Raw genomic sequence first — 19,766 nt, 5'->3', positions numbered from 1 at the left:
TAGAAATAATGTTTCTATTAAAAGAATTCACAAAATAAAAAGCAAAGTTTCATTTCAACCTCAGAAAAAAAGTCTGAAAAACAAAAACCCTCTTGAAATTAATGCTGCAGAGAACATATTTAATGTCTGCAGCCAAGATGGACTTGATCTATATATTTATGGCCTGAGAGGGGGAAATTTAAAACTGAAGCAAGGAGAATGGCAATCATAGTGCATTTCTGGGGGTTATTAGTACACTCCCCTGACAGCTTCCACCACCACTGTGTCTTTGGGGAGCTGGGAGCTGCTTAAATGCTCTTCCTACTCCTGTTCAAAGGATTGCTTTTAAAAGTACTCTTTAAGCTGGCAATTTATACGGTAAAGAGGGATTCAAGGCCAAAAATGCATCCACAGAATAAGAACTTGAAGCAATAATGTTGTCTGACCCCTTGGTTGCCACCATTAGATGCTGTTGTTTAATGCACAGTGAGTGCTTTATTTTGGGCTGGGTTGGCATTCAGCAAAGAACATTTGCAAAGGTTATTAACCCCATGTTCTACACTTCCACTGCAGCAAATATTTTTGCTAGATATTATATAATGGTAATGATACACTGTGGATGTAATTTTTTCTTGGGAGCTGACCTCTTACTCGATTAAATAAGTGGTAGGAGGTTATTTGAGTGTGCTGTTTCAAGATCATCTTCCTCTTCTAATTCTCTGTGAAACACTGTTTCCCCTCCTACAGTGAAAGATATTAGGGAACAGATAATTTAGATTCAAGGTCATCATCCTTCAAAGCAAGTAGCCTGAGCTGTTGCAAGTAATCCTATGACATGCAAGGGAATTGCCTAATATGAGTAAGATTGCAAAATCAGGTCATGACTGGACTGGTGATGTTGGGAAACATGAGGTATTTCCTTCCCTTAAATGACCTTGTGGGATGTTACACACCCAACCTTAATGAAGAATGCAACTGGGAAACTAGTATCAGTTTTCAAAACTAGGCTCCCACTTAATGGTACAGACTGTGGAAAATACCACTACTTGCAGGCAGGATTAATTACACTAAATAAAGGAACTGTCTAGTTACTTTTCATGCTAAACAACATGACATACTCACCTGTGAATTTTCCCAGCCTGGGATAACCACAGTGGTTAAAGCAACTCTTTGTTGCATTGCATGAGAATGTAAAAATGAGTCATGGAGAAAATCTACTGAGAATCTCAACCGAAAAAAAAATCCGAACAAAAATCAGATTACATTCCATGACTGGTGATATATTACATGCGACAGAAACTTTATTAGAACCTGGTATAACCTGAGGGCTGTAATCTCAGCTCAGGTGAATGGCCTGAGCTATATATGTTGCACGAATATGCATCAATCCTTTAAGGTCTACAGTATTCAGATTAATTGAAGCAAAACAATGTTTGTAAGACAGCTCATCAGGTGCTGATCATACTGTTCTAAACTCCAGAACTCTGTGTGAGAGCTGTGTGAGAGCTGTACTCTTTGTGCATATACAATAAATCCAGGGCCAGTCTGTATTCCTAATTTCTCAAATTGTATCCTTTAAAGGTAATTTGTTAATTTATCTCTGAAACCTGTTGGATTACATTTGTCTCTCTTCATGCCCCGTTGCAATGCTCCATGTTTGGTCATATCTGGTGGGATTTTGGCAGCGACTGTTTCCAGCGAGCCCAGCTCTGTTCCGTCCCACAGAACCCAGGTACAGGTCCCCACAGCTAGTGCTGAACCAGGAGCAGCATAAACTTTTATCCTGAGATACCTAGCTTTGTTCCTACAATTCACATGCTTCTTGGTTGTACAATAATGTGCAAAATGCTAACTCTGAGATCTATCACATGGCACACCAAATAGACACAGACGGAATGTGGAGGCAGTGTTTGATGGCAGGCTTCCCAGCTCACGTCCGCCTCTCTCCCAAGCTAGAGGGAGGCTCATCCTTTGCTACCAGAATCACATTACTTATGTCTTCCTCACAAAAGTGAAGTTGGATTATTAATAAATCCACAGCGTCTCTCAACTGGCAGAGAACTTGTAGCCTAATTGCAATGCCTCCTTACATATGGTCTGAAATGCTGAGGTGGTGAAAGGCTTATGCCTCTTTGTGTATATTTTGCAGTGCCAGGGAATTACGCTTTGCAACCCAATTGCAGCTCAGCTGTGCACAGGCTGCCTGCGTGCAGCCTGGAGCAATGCAGCAGGGCTTGAAAGCAGCCTTGGATCACACGGTGACTACTACACACCTCCTGCATCATTGGCCCCAGGCTTGCATAGAGAACAGGCCCTCGCTTTGGTGAGATCAGGGCTTCTCCCTTTGCTATTTAGAATCCAGTCCAGCAATTCCTCCAACGTACAATTCCCATGGCTCTCCATGACTTGTCCTTGCGTTAATTGGCTCCAAGCCCTCTGTATTCAAAACTTGTGTGCTATTAAGACCAAGACTTGCTGCTTTCTTGCTGAAGTCCTGATTTTGCAACCTCTTTACATGTGGCATTCCCACTGAATTTGATATGGATAAATCTGCACTGTCTAGTCATTTCTCAGGCTCTGCATGAAACACAACTAAATATAGAAAACACAGATCCATAGAAGAAATGGTCTTTTTTTTTTTTTTTTTTTTTTGTAAAAAAGAGTAAACACTTATCCACACCATCAGCACTGAGTCAGAAATTTCCTCACAGGTGCAAAAACCATGTGTCATAGTAATTGTTTAATTATGTTAAAATCCTTGTATCAGGAGTGTTAGTGTAATATCTACTTTTTTTACTGAGACAACTGAAACAGAAAACCTGATTTTTCATTGAGAGGGAGAGCACAATAGGGCAAAAAAAGGAGAATGGCATTTCATTAAATTCATAGCGACTTAAATCAATAATATCTCTTTGACTACAGAGGTTTTTTGAATGAGAGTTTTCACACTGTATTTTAGTTATATCCATTAGAGAAGTGAAAGAGAATTTTAGATCTGATTTTTTAATATCACATCCTATTGTTTCAAGACTACAGCTCCAAATTTGACGTGTTTTGAAAGAATAGCATGAAATTATCTTGAAATGAAATATGTGTGTAATTACAAAGTGCTAAGCACTCTCCTAATGCACTTGTTGAATATACTATGCCAGCATAAAATATGTTACAATTGATAAAATTTAGAACATGTTTCAGTAATTTCACGTAACTCTTAAGAGCAGAAAAGAATAAAAGATCTTCTGTGCACCTTTCTTGTTGCAGTTATAAATGTTTCATTGTTACTTTGGGAGACTAGATTGATCTAGAGTATTTTAATTCTCTTTGCATCAGCAATACTAGAATGGATAGGGAATTTAGTGAAGTTAAAATAAATAGTAATATTTTCAGATAGTGTAAATCAGCACTGAGATCAATACAGTTATGTCACTTTACATTGGATTAAAATCTAAGGACATGGGTGTTAAATCACAGCACCTCCTTTTGGCACCCTTTTGTTTTGCTCAATTTGAGAACAGAAGCAATGTAATGATTTCACTATAATACCCCATAAAGAAAAAAATTAATCTAAAATTTCTATTGTTGATACATGAGGGCAGTAGAACAGCAAATGGCACAGCAGTTGAGCTGGAGGTGAAATGCCAGAGTGCTCTGGTCAGAAGCTGTTAATGAAGAGCAGCGCTGCCTGGGCCCTCCTGCAAGGCACCCTCAGGAGCACCAGCTGGAAGGGGAAGCTCCTAATACTCCTCTCTAACATATGATCCCTGGTGTGTCCATAGCACACAGAGTTTTCAAACTTACTAACTATAAGTTTGAAATGAAGTTTAATGAGCCACCTTGTCCTAATTGAGGACATCCTTTCCTCGCACTTCACAGCTGGTGGTGCCACGTTCTCAAACCAGTATCCGAAAATGAGTGCGTGGAGAAGCATGAGCAAAACCTACATTTGTAAAATGAAACCTGAGCAAAGCAACATCTAGATTGGATTAGCAATTATTTATTTTGGTTTCTCCAATGTTCTCAAGCAAAATTTATTTACAAACAATACATTTAACAATTTAATAAATCAAAATATATAAGGATTCTTTACCGTGACTATCAGAAGTCTTCATAACATGTAGTTTTGTCTTTGAACACATCCAGAAAAATGTTATACTGATCATCCATTGTTCAGACAGATAACAAAAAGACATCATTGGAAGTTAGAGTCCATCTGTAGACTTTGTAATTCTTTATAAATGCAAGTGGCATCAAATGTCACCAGCATCTTGCCCATTAGGAAAACTGAAGAACTGTAGAAAAGTTCGTAGTGGACCGGACTTCTGGAAATCATCTAGTCCAGTCTTCTGCTGAAGGAGATGCTAACTTCAAAATCAGACCAGGTAGCTCAGTTCATTTTGCAGCTGGGTTTTGAAAGTCTCTATAGGTGGAGATTCACTGGTTTGTTGGCAGCCAGTACAAGAGCTTAATCATTCAGTCTTTTTTTCCCCTTCATATTAATGAGAAATTGCATTCTTCTTCTAAAGTCAGAGTCTCTCAGAAGTGGAATCTAAAGCTAAAGATCTTTGCTTCAACCTTTGAAGCACAATATTGGCCCTAAAATTTTGCCAATTTATTCCAGCATAAATGTCAAAATTTTATTTCATAAAATCATCTCTTTCAGAAAGATATCCAGTTTTTATCTGCAGACATCAAAGTTCCCCCTGGATTCCTTGGCATATCATTCCAACAGCTAATCTTCCTCTTTCTTAAAACTGTATGTCTTACTTCTCATTTGAATTTGTCTGATTCTCTCTCCTAACCACTGGTCTCTTTCATTTCACCCACTTCTAAATTACAAGGCACTTTAGTTTTCAGCATTTGCCCATACCCTGTGATGGTATGACTTAGAGGCTATACAGAGTGGCTACAACTACCTTTTAAACATTTAAGTATAAAAGGCTCGAGGAAAATGAGCTCTGGAAAACAAGTGGTGATTTTTTTACTTCTGTCTTTTTAACCGGCAAGGGGTGAGAGAAATTATTTGCATTTTCTAGGTGCTGTAAAGAAGTTTCCTTTCAATGTGCCTTTTGTTCAATTAAATAGACTATCTTTTGGGTGTCTCTCAGGGTAAGGTATCTATCTTTGCATCCTTCTTAATTTTTCAATTGTTATTTTAACATATGGGTACCATAACTGTACAGGATCGGTTTTACTACACAAAAAAGAAAAACTGGATCCCTCCTTCCCCTTCATTCCTGTTTATGAGCCAAGGATAAGCCTTTATAAGCCTCCTGTTTTTCTTTTTTAGCACATTACTCCATTATTCTGCACTATTATAGTTGTTTGCAAACTGGTTTTGACAGTATAGTCTCTTGCTGTAAATATATGATCTGCCATCTTTATTCCTACAAAGAAGATGTTTCATTTGGTATTTTAAAACGTATGTGTGTGAAAGGCAACTTTCCCTTCATCAATTTGTTCTTATTATTTACTATTCTTTCCAACGTTGTTCCATTAAATTATTTTTCAGTGATGGCTTTATATTTAGTCCCAGGAAATCGATTGAAATGTTAAACATGACTGATTAACAGTAAATAGATATAAGCATAGACACCTGTCAAAACATGACTAGATCATTCAATTATCATTATTGTGGAAGACTGGGCAGCAAAGAGTTAATGTGTGGCTATACCTAAACAGGATGTTGCTGCAATAGGGACTGTATGGAGGTAGGGCAGCATCTGTCTGGGGCCGACTTTCCAGTTCTGGTCCATGGGACTGCACAAGGCAGAACAGCACAAGCATAGAAATGGGGTCAAGGAGCAGGAAAGACCAGTAGAGAGGGATCAAGACCTCCAAAAACCCCTCAAAGCCCCTCAAACCACTTCTAGAAAGGTCCAGAAGAACAGACTGCACATACTCATTCATTTGCACGAAGACCAAGAAACTTAATCCCAGGGTAGGAAAAATTTATCTAATAAAAAAGTAGTCCCAGAAAGCCCAGATGGTGCCTCGACACTGGACCCAGGATTGGTGATCTCCTTTCTTCTCCTATCCGATCTCCCTTCTGCTTCCTCTTTCTTCCCTCTTTTATTCTTTTATTCCTCTTATTATTAGAAGATAGGAGCAAAACACACCTATTTCCACACCGAGTGTGTAGTTTGCTAATAAAACTTTGTGAGCTTTTTTTTTTTGCTTTTGACCTTTTTGGCTTTTGTTGTTCTTTTTTGACCATGGGCATCTCTGAATCTTGGGCAGTCCCTTCCATCTAGGAATGGGACGTGACACTCATAGTTGACTATTATTTGAGACCTGCCAGTTAATTAGTGGTTAACTCATTTAAAGCATGATGTATTTGAAATTAGAGTGCCTTACTGAATTAAAACAAAGTATATATCCATGGGCCAAAATTACCACTGAATATCAGATAGGAGCAATCATACTAAAGACTAATAATGATGAGCCTATAAATATGTATAGCCACATTATTATTATTTTGGAGCATTTCATTCTGCTGCTCTGAGAGAAATCAGTTCCCTGCTTTACTTCCAGATGATTGACAGTTCAAGGGTCACACATTGGTCTGCTTCTCTTCCTAAAGGAGGAAATCTAATTTTAGTCTGAAAGAGACTTAAAAAATCCTAGAGCAAGAGGTCACTCAGCTTTATTAACTGCTCTTTGGGCTAAAAGCTTTGATGAAGAACTATGAATCTGGAGGTGTAAAAAAAGATTCTTGTAAAATGTTGATGCCTACTCAGATAGCATGTTAGATCTTAAGAGCACCATAAGTCACATTAAAAAAAAAAAAAAAAAGTGCACTAGTTTTATCAGAGGGTCTTTCAGGCAGCAGGAGGAAGGGGAAGGATCTTGAATATTTGTTCTTTTGAGCACTCAATACATGGCACCCAAAATACTGCTTTTGTTTTCCTCTTTTAAGTACTAAAGGCAAGGAAAGAATCCTAGAGATCAAAACTGAATTTGAAATATCTTCAAGTGTCCAAAGTCTGCAATCAACGCCTACAGAAACAAAATACAGTCAAACAAAAGCATAGATGTATAGACAGAACCTACTGACATTTTACTGCTATAAGTAGACTTTTTTATGATCACAGTGAAGAAATCAGCAATGTACATCATCCCAGAATAATGGACATGTAGGTAGTCATGTACAAAGCTTACTGGAGTTATTGGCAGGATTACTATTGGCTTCAGATGGATTAGGCTACTTCTGCATGATCTGTAAAATTCCATTGATCCGTACCTGTTGAATAGAAGTTCATAGTTTGACATCCTGCAGAAACCAAGCCATTGAATTGCACCTGAGTTCCTGACCTAGTTAACATGTTAATCGGAATGTAGATTCTAAAACAATGCAAAAATCTTTCATGAGCATCTGTCCCTATTTTCAGGAGCCTGGTGGTTAAAGGATTCATTTAAGATAAGGGGGGTTAAATGCAAATCTTGTATTTTTCTGATTTCATAAATGGAGATTTAGGGGCTAAACAAGCATTAAGAAAATAATTCAGCAGACTAGTGAGAAAAAAATCCAGTCCCTCTTTCAACTAGAATCTTCTTAATTCATATAGAATGGAACAATTCCAGTTGGATACTCAATTTCAGCACCATTCCAGAATACTCCAAGGAGAGTGATTGCTTTTCTGAACTGTGGAAAATGTTGGTGCAATTTCTTGCCCCAAAGTGAGTTTCAAAGATATATGAACATGGATCTCACACATACCAAGAAAGTATCACTTCTGCTGTTTGCAAGAAAAGATGAAGCTGACAGATGAAACTAATTCCAAGAGTCATTTGTAGCTGCAAATCCAAAATGGGAGAAGGTGTTTTCCTCTAACCCTGTGTTCGTTTAACAACCTTTGATGGCAGAGCAGAAGTCGAATACTTCTTTCTCATTTCCTACTGTTTAATACTTCACACAAAGCATTGGCTTCTTTGAACCCTATTTTTAGGTGTCTTTTTCTGCCCATAAATTATAGATAGAGCTCTGATTTCACTAGGGAGAAGGCCACCGGAAAAAATGTTTCAAACCTTTTTAGACTTTATCATTTTTTCCTCTTTCAGCCTATTTCACCTTAACAATAACTCTAAAAGGACCACAGACTGAGATTCAAATGCAGTATAAATTCATGCATCTACTGAGATACCCTGTTTCACATTAGCTAAAAGTAGAACTCTAGTCTGGAAGGGACAGTCCAGTATCACAGAATCAGAAAATGTTGTAGGAAAATACTATGAACTAGTATTGTGTGAATTAAGTCCATAAAATAAATTAATCTATAAAATTTATAAAATGTGTTTTGGTGTTGGCTTTGGTTTTTGTTTCAGTTTTTTTAATGATAGTTAGATCCTCAGCAGGTAGTTGAACTGTCATGTTTGGAGATGTGCTGATTTAAAGAAGGTAAAGAAAACAGATTATTTTAAAAACTATTCTCCCTTCTTAGCTGTTCCATCCTTTGGTGGAAATGGAGAACAAGCAGTAATTTCTCTGAAAAGAAGAAAAATCCGTAGTGGATGAAGCAGATTCTTCATGTGTTTTGGAGAGATTTTACTGACCATTTTTACCTTGTATTTTCACATTCTTCCCAAGGGAAATAAAAATATATTCTTTTACAATAGTTATGAAAGAACTTAGAAGCATGTTCTCTTACTCTTTAAAGGTTGAAAATTTCAACCTTTAAAATTGACAATATACTGCAAGTCCACTTCTGGGAGGAGAAAATGTCATTTCCTAAGGGTGAGTTTGTCAATGGCAGGGCCAACTCAGCAGAAGCTGAGTCACTTTTATCAAGTGAGTCTGGTATCAGATTAAGGAAAAATAACATGTGGAGCAGAAAGTTATGCAGTATGTATTTTTACTCACCCAGACACTAATTACCCATTGTCCTGCCTACAGCTGACTCATTTGACCACTAATAATAATAAAATATTATGAAACTACTGAGGTGCCACACAGTGACTTATTTAATATCTTCAGCCACCTGAATTCTCAAATAAGATTTTTTTTGCCTTTTTGTTCAAGTCAATATTACCCTTCCTATTTATTTCAAATCTACTTTTCTTATAAAAGCCAATGACAGCGAGCTACACAAATTAAAATGCAGTGGACATATACATGGATATATGCACTCAGGCAGACAGATAGTCCTTATGATACTGACTATCTAAGAGTGAGATTTTTGAGGACAATACGTCAGGAGTTGGTGTAAGGAAGGACCTGAACATGTACAAAGCATGTTTTAGGTGACCAACCTCCCAGTGGTATCCAGACCCTGGTTTATGAACATGTATTGCCTGTATCATATCTAGGCAGATTAGGACCTTCATACTGAAACCTGAAATGGTCATCTGCAGCTAACATATTCGCCTGGTGAGGATGATGCCCTGCTGCCAGTTCTGCCTGAGCTCCTCCCCAGGAGGCTGCTCAACAGTGGGGATGAGTCTGAGTCTCCAGGGCTGATGGTCTGAGCACTGAGCTCTGGGGTGTGGGAAGTGCACCTCCTGCTCCTCAGAGAAAGCCCAAATTTGTATTTATAGGCAGCTTAGTCTCCGTGTGTATGAGATATGCTCTGAAACTGCTGCAGTGATGGCACATTGCAGAGGATCTGGGTGGACTGACATTGAGATCAACAGTAAGCATGTAGATTTTTTTCAAGTGTAATTCTTTGGCAGCTATGCTTTCTCCAGAAAACAATGTAAGTCTGTTTGTTATATGTGTGGCCCAAGTTCAGCCTTTGAATTGATGAAGATGGCAGATGTTACATAGGCAGGCAGGATCACATCCTGCTATCATGTCAGTTTTACACAGTTCTGACTCCACTGACTTTGATGGAGATATCTCCAAATTTAAATTGACTTCAGGGGAAAGAGCCCATGATATTTCTAAGGAGCTAATGTCCTTAGACACTCAATTTTATGTTCATCTGACATATTATTCACATTGGTATTATTGTGGTTTGATTTAATACTGAAGTTGTAACTTCAGTTTAGAAAAGATATGTCTGTCTCTGCTTTAGCCTATAGGTCTAGAAGCTGTGACTGACAAAATATTTTTGCTTGCCAGAAATATAAGTTTCTGTGTGCATCTATTTCTCATAACAATGCAGAAAAGAAATCTGGGTCACTTCAGTCATTTGCTTCCATTAATAGTTTATGTGAGTTACTGCCATTGAATGTATTCTAAAACCATGGATTTTATTTTTTTTCTGCATCTCACAAGCAAGTAAACAAAAAAAGATTCATAGTCAAAATAGTTAAGAAATCCTTTATTAACCAAAACTTAAATTTGACATGATATTTTATGGAAACATGCTGCTTCTGATTTCATATAAAACCAGCATTTTTACACAAAGGTCTTTCCCCAAAATATCTTCTTTAAGAGTCATGTTTCCTGGTTCCCTGTACTGTAAAAAGAGCAGGGGGGAAGAAAGATTCTTTAATGTATGTACAAGAAATTTCAAACCTAATAAGTTGAAAAAAAAAGGTTTTTGACAGGGGGAAACTTTGAAATCTAGTCGCTCCTGCTGTTCCAGTTAGATTCCTTGCCACCTGCTTTTGCTGAATCAACATTTCTAGAAAGCTGGACCAGATTCAGCACAGTGGGGCACAGGTAGGCTAATTTAATTCCCTCATTCCTTAGCAGTTCTGACTGTTTGACATTCTTTGTTTTTCAAGTCTTAACAACAAATATACACATTTTGTGCAATTCTTTCTTAAACTGTAGTCTGTCATAAGGAATCCACAGTAAAGAGGTTGGGACTGACAAAATCACCAGGAAACGCTGATGCAATAGTGATGCAGATGATGATATGCTCTGATACAGTAATGTGGAAAAGCATGTATGTATCTGCCAGAGTGGGAAACATCCACCCACGGGTAGCTGTGAAAGCAAAAGTAGGCAAAATAAGAGGGAATCAGGGCAGAGGTTCCTGGGAGTCATCCCCCACTGCTGTAGTCAGAGGGACAGACAGCTGCTGAGCCTGCCCAGCTGCAGCAGCACACTTCCATGCCCAAAGCTTGTCCTCTTGTCCACTGTTCCCATGTGTGACCATCAACAAATGTTTTCAGGGACCGCACTGCCCCATTCTTCCCTGTGCTGAGGATGAGGAGGGAACTGCCTTCCACGATGTGCTTCTACCTCCAGATCTCACAGGACCCCCATTCCCATAGCATTCCTATGTGGCAAAAGGGGAGATAAAGAAGAACTTCTGGGCTGTTCGATGTTTTTAACACAGTGTTAATTTATTGGTATTGTTGGTTGTATCTGTGTCTGGTCAAACCCCTTCCTCCTCTCCATCTGTATCTCCCCCTCCCGGAAGATTTTATTGAAAACAAAATTATTTTTCCAAAGTAAGAACTTAAGTCTTGGCTAATATTTCACTAGTTGTATAGCTTGAAATCACAAATAGACAGCATTTCCATTTGAAGAAGTGTCAGACTGGAAAAGGTGAAAGATAGCAGGACAAAACCCTGAGGACAGATTTGTCCTACTCTTTCTTTCTGAGGAACTAAGAAAGGAGGAGGTAAGAAGAAAGATGTGTAGATTAAAAAATACAAATATACTCTGCATTTAAATATTGAATTTAGAAGCAAAGAATATCATGTTTAAAAGTATTATTTGTCGCTCTTTATGATTCCTCTTCTCTTCCTTTCCTTCCTCCAACACTCCCTCCCCCATGTCAGCTCGATCTCTTTGTGTGTGTGTAATAATAGATATCCCAGCAAGGCACCATCAGTGTTAGCATACTTCTGAAGCTCTTCTAAGCTGCTGTTTTCACTGGAAAACTCTGCAGCTTTATGATATGATGGCTTTCAATATAATTTCCCTGAATGATTCATATAATGATTGTGGCTACTTGCAGGCAAAAAAAAAGTCATCTATTATGCCCTCAAGAACTGCACGACAAACCCTACTGACGCTAAACACACATGTCAGTCTGTAAACCATACACTATTTGACTCACTCACATTTTGGACTGACTTCTGAGCACTGATTCAGCTGAGTCTTGCCCAGACTTCCATGATGATAACATAGGGAAAAAATGAGAAAGCAGCAACATTAGACTCATTATAGTCTCTCAAAACCAAGCAAAAGCCTCACTGTTTTCCTGTTGCAGTTTTGACAACGCTTCCTTGCTGGGCCCATAGTATTGACACATGCTCATTATTTACCACCCTAAATATACTTTCCTCAAAAGTAAATTAAGTGACAGTGAAATTTTCAGCATATATAAGTCTTTCACAGGGTGCTGAGTTTATTGTTCCCACTCTTGAGAGGTTCCTATAGACCAAAGCCAGAGGAGAATGCACACTCACAGAAAAAGCTCATGGAAAATGAGACACAGTAAAATAGCATTTGCATATCAGGAACATCATCCTGAAGGACAGGATCACAGAAGCTGCCCTCCCTTCCCAAGAGCAGAAGTCCCTGTCCAACAGCTGGGAGGAGGTTGGTGTCCCTCACTGCTTCCAAAATCACATCCACATAACTTCTCAGCATAAAAAGACCCACCCCTTTGAACATGAACAACCTCCAGTGTCCTTTTATTGTCTGAAACCCATCCACCTTGAACATGATAACTTAATTATATCCCAAACTGGGCAGACTGAAATCTCATTTATGACATGATCCTTTTGGTGTATAATAGTCTTAACAAGCCTTAATTTTCCACTCTGTCTTCCTGTCATAGTTACTTACCACTGCTAAGAATAATGAGATAAAAATGTGAGGTGGAACCGCATAAAGGAAAAATCAGTCAGTTCAGAGCAATGCTCACATGGACTTCCCACAGAGGAATATCTAATGATGCTCCTTGAGCACTTCTAACACTCAGCTGCTCCTCTGGACTTTAAGTGGAGAAGGACCATGTTGTCAGATTTTTGGGGGTGGTTTTGCTTCAAAACCTTTTTTTCCAGACACTGTCAGCCTGAAAGATATGGCTCATCCCTTCTGGCCCATGAAATCAAGGAAAATACCTATTTACTCTAGCAAATGATTTTATTTGCACACATTTGCCTGAGTGTGACCAGTTCACACCATTTCATAGTATGACCTTAGGTAACTATTGCATTTTCCATTTTTCAGTTTCTTAACTTCCATTTTTAAAACAGAAGTTTCTAACTTTGATTGTAAAAAATATCATGAAAATGTGTTCTGAATGCACTCTGCTGAATCCAAAATACAGAATTTAAACTGAAAAAAAAAAGAAAAGAACAAAAATCCATTACTTTAATTTTCAGGTTTTTAAGGCAATTTTTGACGTAGTAATTTATATTTTTAAAAAACCTAGTTCCTAACTTGGAACTAGGATCTGTGATTCATGGAAAAAAATCATCAACAATTTCAGTGTTGATGCACTCACTCATATTCCTACAAAGTGTTAAAGTTAAAAAACACACCTCTGAGAGTTGGCTTTATTTTTTTGCCTTTAATATTGTTTAGTGATTTTTTTTATTTTTTTTTTTATCTGTTTCACTAGCATGGACTTTTTGATTTTGTTTAGTGTTTTCAGCTGGTTTCATATTACATCCTAGTTTAAGTCTGACATATTATTATCAGAACTCTTGATGGACACTGTTCTACTAGAATGTGCTAGCATATAGAAAAATAAAAATCCTAGACAAGAAAATCTGTTTCCATTTATGCATGTGTGTGCATATGTATATAAATAGTAATAAAAAATACGAAGATTCTTTGGCTCCTAATAGAAAGCCACTATTTTTTCTTTTTTAATGCCATTCTTTCTATTAAGAACTTAATTTTAGACTTTTAGACTAAATGTAAGCTCATACTTACATATCATGTATTGAAAGGACACAGTAAAGTGTATGGGGGTTCTGCTTCCTTATCTGTAAGGGGTACCTAGGCAGGCATAAAGCCGAGTGTCCTTTACCAAATGCGGAAAAAAGCCAAGTGCTACTGAATGAAGGCTGAAGATTTTGTCTTAGTGTCTTTGCTCTAATTTGTGTTTTTAAACACCAATATCATGAAGATCTACAGTCTTCCTGAAACTTGACCCACTCTCCTCACTTGAGTTTATCATCTTCAGGGTCCTGGTGCACCCCAAACCTTGGCTGCACAGCTTCAGGGGGCATGAGGACATCTGGGACTCCACATCCCTTATCAGAGATGATCCCTGTCCTCTGTGGTGCTCAGAAGCAGTCCTGTACATTTTTGGGTGTCTCAGGGGACAGGAGGTGAGGGTCAGAAGGCTGTGTGCATGGACCTCATTTCAGAATTGAGGCTAAATCTGCTTTGCATTAAATCATCTGCACACACAAATATTTGCCTAAGCAGACTTTGGGTGCTGCCCTTTGTGACAAAAGGAGCCGTATCCCACAGCTCTTTATTCTTTTATGAATCTTCTTCTCTCTCCTGGCCAAACATGAGTCTTTTATGACCTCATCATTATCCCAAGATATTTAATGTCTAATGAAAAAGATATTTTTTAATATTGAATTACACAGTCACATTTGTTTGGTGACTAGCAGTTTTAGCCTCTCTGAAAAGTGTTCAAACTGTATTGCTTAATCTGCTTGGATACATTAAAGAATACATGCTCTTTTTTTCTTTCTTTTATTTTCTTTTTTCTTCTTTTTTTTTCCTTTTTTTTTTTTTTTTTAAGTTGTCCATTATAATTAAGATAAATAATGTCCTGTCACAGAGGACAGAGACCAGAGTCTGGGTAGATCCCATCTGTGTCAGTGCTGGAAAGCTTATTGCAGAAATCTCCTTTAGTCAGCTTCTTTGTTGCGTGTTACCACATAATTTTTACCTACAGGCATCCAGGCTGGTTTTGCCTGATGAAGCATCTGTGGTCTGGACTTTGGGGGTAGAAATTAGAAGAAGCTACAGAGGAACTTCACAGGCACTGCACAAACACTGCATCCCTTTGTCTCCTCGATGCCCTTTCCCTCGCTGGCGGAGCCGGGGCCGGCCGGCAGCACATGGATAGCGGGAAGCACAGCACTGTGGATTTCACCTGCAGCGCCTCGTTATAGAGACCCACTGTGGCGTTCAATGCCTCTCTCTTCTGCTTGATTAAAGATAATAAGGGACAAGTCACTGACAACCCTTTGAGGCAGGGTGGTTTCTGAAGATAACTAAGGATGGATTTGTATCATCACATTTATATTTAGGATTTGATTAGTTTTTGCTTTATAATTCTAGTGATATTTTTAGTTTAGCTTATTGAGCATTAGAGCAACCCACTCTCCACAGACCAGTCTAATACCTCCAAAGCCCCACAAGGGGCTGTTGGGACACTAAAGACCATCAATCCTTATGAATAATGCATCTATTTCCTACCAAGGCTCAAATCCCATTAATACTATAACATTATCACATCTCTTATTTACTCTTTTATATCTATGGGATTAAAGATTAATTCTTAACAATTTTTCAAATTAAGAAGAAATCTCAATAGATCCAAAGCATTTTGCACAGAACATACCAAAGTTATTGTCAAAAGAAGATGGTTAGAAATAGAAAACAAAATTATGAAATAAGAAATAACCAATCATGTGAGATAGAGGTGGGTATTACAAGGTCCCACCTAAAAATACTCACTAAAGTGCATTGAAACACGGTGTTCTGCATGGTGAGTTCTCATCCTGGTGAGAATGAGTCCAGAATGAATCCATCTGTGACAGACAGGGGGACTGAATGGAATTATAATATGGCTATTATAATATCAACAGCATTATCTGTCTGACCAGAAAAAAAGGAAAAATGCTGAGGTCATCAGAACAGGTTGTAAAACTACTTTCTCTCTCTTTGGATGTGGGTAATTCCAAATGTGTTGTGGCCTAATTAGGCAAAACTTGGATGGAAGAGCCCCTCTCCCCGTAGGTTCACAACAGTAAGATCTCAGCCTCCTCTGCATGTCTGACTGCTACTGCTAATACTTCTACTGCTGATGAATAATTAATTACAGTGAGGATCTACTAAAATCCAGTTGCCCTTAATGTCCCCTTCATAGTTAGCAAAAACAAATAAAGAAAACCCCAGAAGACCGAGTAACTTGCCTAGTGAAGCTTGGAAATGAACGTTAGTCTTTGACTATCGCTGCATGTTCAAAGATAAATCTTATAAATGAAATAACACACAGTAAGGTGAAGTACATAAAATTCAGAAAAATACAGCTTTGCATGCATAACTAGATTTTTGATATATTCAGTATCAAATCCAAAAGGTAGCACATTACAAGAAAAATATATTACTGTATCCCGTGCAGATCTGCTACCTTCCTGAATTATTACTGAGATGTTTTTTATGTTACAGAATTCACCAATCCATTGCCTTCCCCAGCCCTGTTAGATGATTTGCCTTTGTCCAGAATTGACCACACACTCTGCTTCTGAAAAGCACAGAAGCAATAAAAAGAATATGGAGGTTTAGCAAGTGAGGCACTGAGGGACTAATATTCAGCAATGCTAATTCCAGCTAAATTTATATTGTATTGAAAGAAAGTGCTGTTAAGGAACAGCTTGGCATACATCAAGACATGTGGTTACCAGATTACTTTCTATCTCCGCTCAAAAACGTTTAGAGAATTTCTCATTAAAATTATTTAAAGTGAAACAAGTCAAATAAATCTACTTAAGCATGTTGTTGCATTGCCTCATTTGTGCTGAAAAAATGTTGCTTGTTCTTTACATTCTATTTTAAATGTACATATGAGGTTTTACTCGCCCATTAACAAAATATATCACCTCCCAATTGCTTTCTATACCTCCTTAAATGTTAAACACAAACATATATACCATCTGTTTCCTATCATGACACCGATCCAAAATGGCTGCACTAGACACCTCCGCATAATAGATCATCTTAAAACACCTTAGTGGTTTTGCTTTATGGAGTTATTTTTCCTGTGACAAATTATAAACCTATATTTCAAGAAAATTACTGATCTCCACCCTCAATTGCAAATTCTGAATAGTTTCTCTCCATTTTAACAAAATGTGCTGGCTTATGTCTGATGTAGCTATTTTTTTTAAAGCCACAGGCCACCTTTGTTGCTGTGATATCCTACAAATCCAGTTCATTTCTTCAGTTAATAATTTCTCGGCTCATACTTCACGAAGTATTCCAATTGAAAACACTGCAGTTCAATATAGTCACTGCTATAACTTCCAAAATTATTATGTAGCTGTTGTGTAAGTGAAACTGCAGAACAAATTACAGGGTTTATCATCAGTCTGCAATCAAAAATAAATTTCAGGAGGAAAAAACCCACATTTCTGTTTAAAAAAACCAAACAACAGCTTTGCAATGCTTGTACTTGTGAACTCCAGCTATCAAATGTTCAACAGGAAATGGACAAAATATAGTCATAAATGTCATTGAATGAAAATTTGGTTCTGAATGGATTTCAACTGTACTTTCTCCTCAGGTTCAGCTCTATGAAAAAATGACTGTGTCTGGAGCAAGTCGAATTCAGTGAGGAATTTCTCCTTGACTTAAATGAGCTTTTGACCAAGACCCCGCAATATTAATGCATGAACCTGCAAACTCTTATTTCCCAGGGTAGCTCCAATGAATCCTAGACTGATTAAACCTCTGTAGACCTATGTGCAAAAGCAATACTCTGTCTGCTCATTCTCCCTTATATGTAAGAGCTCAAATGGTTATGAGACAGTATTGCTACAGGTTTGATCAAAAATAAATGCCATATATCTAGGGACCATGAATAAGGGATGAAACAGCCAGTGTAGAGGTAAAAGAGCTAAAGGGAAAAAATATAAAGATACTATTATACAGCCTTGGACTGTATAATCTCAGCAGAGCTTCTTGCCATGTCAGAGGCTTTATTTCAGAAGTACCTGTCAATGCCTCTTGGCTACACAATCCCATTTGATGAGGCAAAAGCAGACAGACTTCTGTGGAAGTACAAGCTTCTCAGTAACCTCTTACCTCCAGATATAAAGAACTGGACTATTGGTGGTGTTGCCAACTCTATACACTAGTGCTACCTGAGGGAACAAATTTGGAAAAGCTTGAGGAAGAATTAGTGCAGAGATTTCCTATCTGAGCCATTTTTTCTCCAAGGAATTTCTGAAAAAATGGAGGAACAAGGAGGAAATATGAGTCCTTTTGTGCTTTAAAAGGTGAAGGGGAAACCTTCTTTACCTGTGTTCCCCCCCTGGAGTCCTGTGCAGTTAGAGCTCCCCTTACTGTTTCAGTCTACCTTAACTCCTCTCTCTAGACAAGGCTGAGGAGATCTCTAATGGATAGATCATGAAGCTTTCCTCTTATCAAATGTTGTCTCTCCCTGTTGTGTGAATATGTAAGGTCATGTACTTCTTTGCTGCTGCATAAAGAACTACTTTTGGAAACAATCACCATAGTGTTCTTCCTTCTCCTTGTTTGTATTTTTGCTGCTGCTATTTGTGTGATTTAGAGAGGCTGGTTTTATTCCTCAGAGCTTCCAGTGCAATTAAAGAAAATAAAGAGCAAATGCTCAAGTAGTTGAGAAGAATGGAAGAGGTAAAAGATGGAGACAAAGGCAGAGGTACCATGAACAACTCCTAAAGAGGAAAGAATAAAATTCAGCTTGTTTTCAACATGCCTTAACAGGCACAACAATTCCAGATTCAGTTTATTTCAAATCATAATATGGTTTGGAGGGGAGGAGTCAGTAACTTCTAAACAATATGAACAACCTATTTAATAAAACAGCAATCACTTGTCTATTGTGAACTTCAAAGTCACACAGTATTTATAATACACAATTGTTCAAACAAGTTGGCAAACTGTGATACGCCCTACTTGCACCGACCACTTGTATGCCAGGATTTTTCACACTCAAGAGGAAAAGAAAAACAAAACAAACACCCAAATGAGTGCTGTTTTGGGATTTTAACTGTTTCATCTTGACTGTTGCACAAACATGCCATATCTAACCTCTGTGGCATGAAGGTAACATGTTGGCTCACAGGCTCTGTCCTCCTTTTCACCTTGCTAACCTCAGTTGAAGTTGTTTGAACTTGCAGAGGCTACTAATCCACGTCCATACCTCAGCAACCTGACTTCTTCACCCTCAAATTCACATCTCTTCCCCTCTGCTCTGCATTTCAAAATCCAGAATTAAGCAAACCTGCAGTAGATGTGCATGTTGAAACGCACTATTGCTTTCTGCTTTGTAGTTTCCTCGTTGCCCAATAGCTCTATCACTAGCCTTTTTTTTTCCTGAACACGCTGCTGGTTTTCACAGTACATTCTGAGAATACAAAAAAAAAAAAAAAAGTGGGATCTCAATAACATCCTTAGTAAAGGAGTTTTCTGGCTTTTTTTTTCTTCTTTTTTTTAAAGGTACAGTAAAACACAGCCCTAGATGACACACACCAAATAAACAGGCAAAAATTTGCCAATCCTTGTTCTGTGTTACACACCCATTGAATGCTGTGGGTGGAGAATCTCCAAGGAGGTCAAGCTCAGTTCTTTAAAAATATTTCCACTTCTACATTGTATACAGACGAGAAGGCAAAATGTCTCAGTCCCAAACTTTGGTAGCCTTTTCAGTTTCTATTGCAACTTATAACTAAGTTTCCCAGAAGACATCTGTGTTTCATTGTATGAGATACCATACAAGTGATAAAATTTAATGTATCCCTCTCATTGAAGATCATGAATTTGCTTAAATTGCCATTTCTACCATGCCTAATGGAGGCATACTGTCTATTTACTAGCCTGCTGCAGGGCTAATGGGGGAAGGCGGCAAGGGTCCCTCCTCCACACTGTTTCTGCCTCAATCTGTATTTATTGCTTCAGTTCTTTTATGCATCATTTT

This window comes from Pseudopipra pipra, chromosome 1, assembly GCF_036250125.1.
Source record: "Pseudopipra pipra isolate bDixPip1 chromosome 1, bDixPip1.hap1, whole genome shotgun sequence".
Classification (NCBI taxonomy): Eukaryota; Metazoa; Chordata; class Aves; order Passeriformes; family Pipridae; genus Pseudopipra; species Pseudopipra pipra.
Note: the sequence above shows the minus strand (reverse complement) of the source record.